This window comes from Sciurus carolinensis, chromosome 12, assembly GCF_902686445.1.
Source record: "Sciurus carolinensis chromosome 12, mSciCar1.2, whole genome shotgun sequence".
NCBI lineage: Eukaryota > Metazoa > Chordata > Mammalia > Rodentia > Sciuridae > Sciurus > Sciurus carolinensis.
Window position 1 is genome coordinate 25,099,004 of NC_062224.1, and position 8,018 is coordinate 25,107,021.

Genomic DNA, 8,018 nt, shown 5'->3' on the forward strand with positions numbered 1-8,018 from the left:
TTGAGAAACCAGGAAAAAAACAAAATTAACACTGTCCTTGTATTTTCTAGAATCTGTACTCTCTGAGAACATAGTTCTAATAATATAGGTACTCTTGTAACAAGTGTAGTAATAACAATATATGAAATGAAAAATTTGTTTTATAGTTCCAGACCTTCTTTTTAAAATTAAGATCTAAATCAAACTGGATTTTGAAAAAAGGTATTTACTATGAAATTGTGGTTCCCATTCAGTTATCAACTATTGGCATACAATACATTCCTATAATATATAATTTTTTAAGAAAATTCTAACAAACAATAGCAACAAGAATAACACAAAGCAGAAAGAATGAAAACTCAGAGAAAGCACTGGTAATGTTTTGGCCTCTAAACCTTCCATTTTTTTTTCCTTCCATGCAAGTATGCACATGATTATATAAGCTTTCTACAAGTCAGTGATTTTTCAGTTCTCTAGTTGTTATAAACCATATTGTTTAGAGTCCCATAAATATTTTCCCTGTGGAATACCTTCTTAATTCTTCACACTTGGGAATAAATCTACTTGTGCTAATTCTCTGACCTGCTTCAGAAAAAGCAGCAGATGCTGTTGCTCTGAAATTTACCCATCCTAATACCAATGATACCCCCTGTGTTAGTTTTCCTTTACTATAGCAAATACATTAAACAATTAAATTATTAAGGCAAAAGATTTATTTTGGCTCATGTTTTTAGAGTTTCAATCTATAGTCAACTGGCCCCATTTTTTGAGATTGTGGTGGTGAAATTGCACTGCTCACTTCCTATCCAGGAAGTGAAAAACAGGAAGAAGGGCTGAGGTCTCTCTGACTTCTTCAAGTGCATGTCCCTTGATAGCCTGAAGACCTCACATTAGGTCCCACCTCTGAAAGATTTTATCACTTTCCAGTGGTACCATGTGGGGGACCAGTTCTTATCACATGGACTTTTGGGGGACACTTCAGAGTCAAATGATAGCATTCCCTTGTATAAAATATGTGAGCAGAAAAGCCTGTTTGTTGCTTTCTAGTGCCATGTTCCTTGACATTGTTTTTTTTTATTATTGTCCCCCAAGGATTCTTCTTAGACATTTTTTCTAGGTGCTCACCAAATGACATTTTAAATCTACAAATCTATCTATATCTATATCTATCTATATATATATTTTTTAGATACTATGGCCTTTATAATGGTGAATTCATTTTCCATTGTTACTAATAAAAATGGCCACAAATATAGCAGCTTAAACAACATAAATTTACCATTTTACAATTCTATAGGACTATACCACTGACATGGGTTTTACTGCGCTAAAATGAAAAGATAATCGAGTTATACTGTTTTATGGAAGTCCAGGGGAGAATTCATGTCCAACTTCCAGAGGCCACCTCATGCTTCTGTTTGTGGTTCTCTTCCTCCACCTCCAAAGCAAATGTTGCCTTTCTTCCAAAGTCACATTTTCCTCTTCCACTGTGAAGGATGCTTGTAATAATGTGAACACACCTGTCTAATCCAGAATCATTTACCCTCTCAAGTCAACTAATAAGCAACATTAATTTCATCTATAACCTCAATCACTCCTTCTAGGTAACATAAAGTATTTCGAGGTTCCAGGGATAAAGGAAAGTGTTTCTTTGGGGGGACTTATTCCTCTTACCACAAAGGACACAACCCATTGCAATATTGACCCCTGATGATCAATTTTCAAGCTCAGAATCACCTGATCTGAGAAAGCATATGCTAGGGAATTGGTTCTGCCATCATCTCTTTGTCTCTACATTTTTGGACTTTCAGGTCAATGATCAATCTACCTCCTGGCAAGAATTCTTAATAGGTCATAAAAATTTTCTAGATCCACATGTGTATCATAATGCATACTTGTCTTAATAAAATTAGCAATGGTTATACTTTTCAATGTAGACAGTCTCATTATTGACTTCACATATTACTGCCCAAATTTAAAGCCTTTTATCTTTTCAGTAGCCTAAGAAGTACTTAATAGTGTCAAAGATGTTTTCTATATAATCATTAGAAATACTAGAAACTGACATTTAGGTTGGAAAAAATTAAGCAATGTGCACCAAAAATTTTTTTTTCTTGATTGTTCAGTATTCTCATCCCTTGAATTACTTTTGCCATAAATGAACTATCTAAGGGAGTTATTCTGAAATACAGAATATAGAACCACAGCTAAAAATATAGTTTCCAAGGAAATAATTTGCCCCATTGTTTCCTTCCATTTTTTTTTTTTTTCCTTTTTTAAAAACTGTAGGTATTGCTGCAGAGGCAGCCAGAAGTCTGATGTTTTGGACCTGGAGGCTATTCCTACTGCAGTCTTTTCTTTTTTTGAAAAAGGCCCTGAGCCAAATCATCAGGTATCTGTTCTCTCTGTTGAATCAATTAACAGTACCTGAAAATCCAATTCAATTTAACTTTATTGAAATGGATACCTAGAGAAAAATCTGTCCTCTTTTTCCAAGAAAACCTACTGAAAAACTGTCCCTACTACCAAAGATGATTGTACTCTGGGCTTCAGGATGTTAGAAACAAACTCAGAATAATGGTGTCTGAAAAATGGGACAATTTTAAAGCACATTTATATCTATTTGGATAATTGGGAAGGAAAGCATTGATTCTATGCATTAAAAATAAAATCACTTGCACTAGTCACAGAGTTCTCTAATGTTAAAGTCTCTCCATTTTGTCCTGTGTCATTTTAAAGTCAATTTGCAGATCCTCCTTCCCTCAACTCCAAGATGGCATTCTAGAGAAGGAATAACATCATCAAGTAAGGAATCCAATTCTTGAGTGTGCAATAGATTAAGCAGGTTTTCAACAAGTCCAGTCTCCTGTCTATTGAACACAGTCCCTACCTAGATTCTGCAATGTCACAGGTGCCAGGCCCTGTCTTCCTCCAGCTCAGGTGCCCACAGTCCACTTGAAAGATCAGTCACCCTTTCCTCATCCTCTATTTAATAATCTGTTATTAAAATAATAATAATAATAATAATGTTATTGAACTGAGGAATCAAAAGAACCCACGAGTCCCTTTTCCCTAAAGTATCAGGCCACTCCCCATCACCTCCATCAGCTTTCCCAGCTGTAGATCAGAGTTGCTGCTCCTCTGGGCTCTTGCCAAAGATTCCTAACTCCAGTCCACTTCCCTGACCCCTCCCCTTTTGTGGATGATGGCAGCCTATAGTTCATACTAAAGCTTGAATTATGCAGTGAAGACTAGTTCATATTTCAGGGAATCTAAATCCTTCCTGTGTACATGATTGTAGTTCTCTACTCTTATGAATATCAAGCATGTTTACCCAAAGGCATTGGATTAGAAGAAAAGTTAGTGTGTGTACAATGTGAATGGAGCAAAAAGATTTTCTTTGCAGAATTTTGGTAAATATGAAATGATTTATATGAGAAGAAATGACAGCTGGATCTGAGAAATAAAAGGGGGTCAGGGGTTAAAACCCAATATTTCCAAAATTTCAAATTATATTAGTATATAGGAATTTTTCTTAAAGAAATTGAGCACTTATCAACCAACCAATGAACAAGAATGTGAATGTGGAGAATTAAGGATAGATTTAGGTAAGAAGTGAAGCAAGGAAAGAGTGAATTATCAAGAGTGAAGGAAGATAGAAGGAAGAGATGTAAGGAGGACATTTTTTACATGGAAGAAACAAATTTCATGCCTTACTCATAAGAGTCCAGACTGTGTCAGTTGGTTCCAGTTGCTGTAGCAGAATACCATAGACTGGGTAGCTTAACATTCTCAAAGTTCTGGAACCTGCAAATCTAGATGAGCTTGCCAGTGAAGTTAAGTTCTTGATAAGACCCTGTAATAGTTTAGATCTGGAAAGCTTCTCACAAAGGCTCAAGAGTTGAAGGCTTGGTCCCCTGTGTTCAGAGGTGGGGAATTTGGGGGAATGATTGGATCATGAGGATTCTAACATCATTAGTGGACTAATCCACTGAGGGATTCATAGCTGAGTATACTACTACGAGGCAGTAGGAACTGTGGAAGGTGAAGGGAGTGAGTCCTTAGGGACATGCCCTTCCACCATGGATTCTATGTACTTAGGATTTTTAAATCAGCTTACCTCTTGAAATGTTCTTTGGCTTTTACATCAGATTATAGTATCAAATAATATCTACATTTTTCATTTACAACAAACCAATTAAACTCTTATACCACAAATAAATTTTTTTCTGAGGGAAACATAAAATACATGCTATGAAGTTTTCATATGTGCTGTTAGAACTATGCAAACTTTCATATTAATGACCTATCCACACTTTAATACTAACAAATGGGTATTTCTTTTATCAAAAAACAAAATAGCAAAAATCACTTCCATCATATTTAATGGTATCATAAAAGCATAAACTTTGCTTTTTGAGCTGTAATAGTTTTAAAAAATAACTCTTTCCTAAAGAACAAATAGCTCTTATTTATAATTTATTACTTTAATTTTTTCTTTTAAAATTGTATATACATAATATAATAGGTTGCTCCTTTAACAGCCAGGGAAAGAATGGTCATATAAAATTATTCTAGAAAATTTCAAAGCACCTCTCAGTTTATTCAGTTTGGAAGGGCACATGGCCCTAAGTTAATAAATTGTATTCATTTTACATTTAGTATTTGAGGTTATAAGAGACCATAAGTGTTTTTTCTTTCTTGTTCTTTTTCAGAAAAGTCCACTCACTTAAAAATTATCACACTTTTATCAAGCATGTATGTAAAACTCGTACTAGTGGTAATAAATGTGTACACTTTGGAGCAGTATTCTAATTTTAAGTATCTGTGCCTGGCTTCCAATAAAGTTTTGCTGAAAGAAACACCAAAAAAAAAAAAAAAAAAGCTAGACACTTTATTTAATCAGGCAGTCTTGTCAGTCTCTGCAGAGACTCTTCAGGTCAGTATACGTGTAACAGTCTATTCCCATGTCCTTTGAAATGTGTTCTAAATGGTTCTGTCTGAGGACACTTTCCCCGTAGGAAATATAAAGAATATTCACAATGATAAAAGAAAAAAAATCCAGTGAAACACTGACTGAAGATTTTAAATTTATTCCAAGCCTGCATGAAATTATTTTTTTTTCTCATTTGCATGCCCTTTATTGCCCTTAAATTCATTTTAAAACTATACTTTTATCTTGGTAATGTGCTCTAGGCAGTTCTTAAAGAGGAATTAGGGTAATCTGCAATAATGCAATTGAGAGAATTCCCATCCCAACTCATTATACGCTGTCTCACCTATTTAAATTTCTTCAATTAAGTGTCATACTGGAAAATTCTGGAATTCAGATCAGTCTGGCTGAATTTATAATTTCATTGGATGAGAATTGCCTTGAAACTCTAAAGAATAATATAATAGATTTTGTGTGTCAATTGACTTCCACAGTTAAACACAGCTTTTGTGGGTCCAGAAGCTCATGACACTGGATTCTAAATCATTAGCCTGAATGCTTGGATCTCTTCGCTCCAGCTGTGTTTAGATTTATGTCATTCTGGCTTTCAAGATGCTGTTAAATGGAAGCAAAAATTTATTATTTAAATTTTATAGTTATAATATTCCTCCCATATAATGATATGAAATCAACAAATAAGCAAACAAACAACAGGGAATAAAAGACTAAAAGGAAATAGAGCAAAATAATTAGTTTTGTACCAGGTAATGGCAATGATTTTTTTCCTAACTTCTGCTATTCTGTTTTCTCAATTTTCTATAAAAAGAAATCATTTTTTATAAAACAGGTTTTATAATAAATGCAGTATAAAAAAGACACTGATTTTACAAATCACTCTGTAGTCATGTAATGGAATGCCCATGCTTTACAAATATATGCAACTTAATCATTGCAAATCCCTCTCAGAAGTGTTTAGAAATGAACAAAGATTAGATACTAATGAACTATCATAGATTAAAACAGATGAGGATATGACAGTTGAGTTTGATGAGTGATCTTTTACCAAATTATTAATTTAAATATTTAATTATGAAGGCATCATTGGAAAAAATAGGGAAACTTGGCTATGGACAGAATATTAGATGATAGAATTATATCAATGTTAAATATTTTAGGATAATTAAATTATGGTTATACAGGGAAATATTCTCGTGTTTATAGATGACATGTCAGGGTCTTAATAGATGCATGTGTAAGTCATGAAAGAAAGAAATCCAATGTGACAAGGTGCTAGTAACTGACGAATCTGACCAAATGGTGTATGAATTTTCATTGTCTCAGTCTTACAACTTGTCTTTTAGTTTAGAATTTCTCAGAACAGAGAATTGGGGATAAAACACCAACACATATTTTTCATTCAAAATATCCTTGCTATCAAGAATAAAAAGCATAGGTCATTTTGCTTACATTTGTGATTGGTTATTTCTCTATTAATTGAGGTAGATTAATCCATGAATTTACATTAATCCCAGCAGAGGGTAATCTATTACCTTTACTTATTAGTTTTACTACTTTCCACTTCATCCTATGACAAAATAGTTGAATAGAGCTATATTAACTGATGTCCCTGCATTTGAATATTTATTAGAGGGTGCTCTTTGAGCAATTTCAATTAAACAAAATAGTTTCGGGTGTGCAAAATCTGATTTTTGCTAATGGACAGGTAATTTAAAGTATTTTAGATTCAAATTACATGCCACTTCCACTGTCATTTAAATGTATATCTTCTGAAGCAATATTTTACTTTTTAACTGCCTGGAGGAAGACTGAGAAATAAGAAATGAAATGGGAAAATATTGTTTTAGGACTCAATTTAAAGTGATGTCCTTTTTTTTTTTTCCAGCTTAAATTTTAGATTCTGGTGCAATATCCCCAAAATACCTGAGCTATATATTATAGCTGAAAGAACAGGCACAGCCATTCCAAAGCTCAGTAGGACCATCTTCCTTGTCGTAAACTAGACTGGTTGGGATTTTTCACATTATAAATCACACACGACACAAAATAAGTAGTCCATAAAATTGGTAAGTAGGGTTTAAAAGTGCTGAAAGGAAAGTAAGTCTTTGAAACTTTGGAAACTTTTGCAATGCTCAGAACAAGTGAGAGCAGGATCCCTTGTTGTCTAGAGTCTCCAGGGTGAGGACAAGGATTCCAGGGGGTGAAAAATAATCCTTGTTTCCCAGTCTCAAATCCAGTGCTATCTTTGGGCTCCCAAATCACTCAACAACTTCCTTTCCCTTGGCAAGAAAATCTGGGTAGTACACCCAAAGTTCTCCAGCTCTCTGTCAAACGTTGTCATGTCCTGCAATGGCTGGGTATCCACACTTGGTTTTCATTTCAACTTCCATCCTGATGGACACACTGGGGGCTCCAGATGGCTTGGACCTAGTGGTTGCTCTTGTATTAACATCACTCACAGGCTTGCTGAATGGTCCCTATTATTTGTTCCCAGTGTGATTGCTCCTGTTTTGACTTTGCATGTTGATGGAGTTGAGTGCTCATGCCAAGTGGTACAAATTGTTTATTGAATTTCCCAACATGGTGGCCTTACTCCTCTTGATCTTTGGGCGTGGTTTTTTGTATATACTGCTGTGGTTCCTGTTTTCTTCCTATATCTTCCAGGCATTACTTTGATTTATTTTATGTCCTATTTTGAGCAAATCAATACCAGATCTTACAGTTGGGATAACAGGACACCAGAATGCCTGGGTCAGAATGAGCACTCAGAGCATTCTTTCCCTGCTAACAATGAATCTTGAGCATGGGAGGGGCTCAGAGATTTAACTCTTGCCTTCATAATCACTTTTCCACCTCAACTATCCAAAGTTTTATTCTTGTGGCTCAATAATTATTTCCTTGACTCTATTTCTCTGAGGAGGCTTATCAGGCATGCTATGAACAAAAAGCTCCAGGAAGTCTAAGAGTAGCATTTATGAAATGGATAACCTTTTCAAAACTCTCAAGAGCAGCACAGGAAAATTACTGCAATAATTGTCCTCTTGAAAGGACAAAATTCTCAGGTATATATAAAAGAAATGGTCTTAAG